This window comes from Scleropages formosus, chromosome 11 (genome assembly GCF_900964775.1).
Source record: "Scleropages formosus chromosome 11, fSclFor1.1, whole genome shotgun sequence".
In the NCBI taxonomy this organism is placed as follows: domain Eukaryota; kingdom Metazoa; phylum Chordata; class Actinopteri; order Osteoglossiformes; family Osteoglossidae; genus Scleropages; species Scleropages formosus.
Window position 1 is genome coordinate 25,200,405 of NC_041816.1, and position 1,149 is coordinate 25,201,553.

Genomic DNA, 1,149 nt, shown 5'->3' on the forward strand with positions numbered 1-1,149 from the left:
AAAAAACACATCTGCAATATGAAATAATAATAAGTGATTCAGTAATACAGGCTTTGAGTTGTGAAATGTGTTGAATGAAAGAAATGTGTCGGCCCCCACAGTTAGCAACACATAAGTGTTCACGCAGTGTAATTTTGCCAAAATACATATTTCAATCAGTTACAAGCATAGTCGTAGTGTCTCACAGTGTCTTAAGTATGCAAAGGTTAGGCATTTTTAATCCATGTTTCTACCGAGGAATTCCAGACTGCATCACCGTCTTTCTGCAGAGATGGGTAAACAAAAAGTGTGTCAATCGAAGGGCATGATCTAGTAACACAATGAAAGTATAAATACAACACAGATTGCATGTGTGTTACTCGTGTTGTCTCTTTTTGTCGTGTCCGTTTTCTTTATTTCCAGAAGACACTCTCTTTGGATATTTGGATAACAACCATCAAAAGAGAAAACAACTGTGAGTGAAACACTAAAACAATATTAGAATAATTTCCAACGAACGCAGAGCGGAGCGCTTATTTAATAAACGCAAAGCTTTTAATCGCCCCGCCGCGCGCTCGTCACAATGCTGCCTCGTGACCATCGGTGGCCCCCTCCCCTACCGCCCCCCCCCCCCCAACCGTGCTCCGCGATCTGGGGTGAATTGAGGAAACGGAAAACGTTACCTCCTGCTTCTAAATTACGGATTAATTTCATTTCCAGATGTGCAGCTACTACTAACCAACAAAAATTAGAATTAAGAGAAAAAGGCACCGCTGGGATTCGAACCCAGGATCTCCTGTTTACTAGACAGGCGCTTTAACCAACTAAGCCACGGCGCCATTGTGGTAATTCTTCGCAACAAGCTTTTCATTTCATCTCAGATATTTCTTTTGTTATTGACATTGTTACTAATGTTTGTTCTCTTTCTAACACTTTGCTGTCATTTTTACCATAGTTCCACAATAATTCACAATTTGCCAGCACATGAATTCACATTATTATTATAGCGCCGCTCCGCCGTAAGAACCGCGTGTCGTTATAATAAACGGCGACGGACGCAGCGCTGGGGGGGTCAATACGTGCTTCAAAGTCAAAAGTACACGCGATACTAGGGAAGTCCCTCTGAATGTACAGGATTTTAAACAATAAATAATTGAAACAAATTTTGTG

General features: G+C 41.2%; 1 non-coding gene across 1 annotated transcript; it reads right to left on the reverse strand.

The window, feature by feature from the left end:
* Positions 1 to 744: 744 nt before the first annotated feature.
* trnat-agu (transfer RNA threonine (anticodon AGU)) lies at positions 745 to 818 on the reverse strand. Its single transcript has one exon. It is a non-coding gene; the product is annotated as a tRNA-Thr (tRNA).
* Positions 819 to 1,149: the final 331 nt, after the last annotated feature.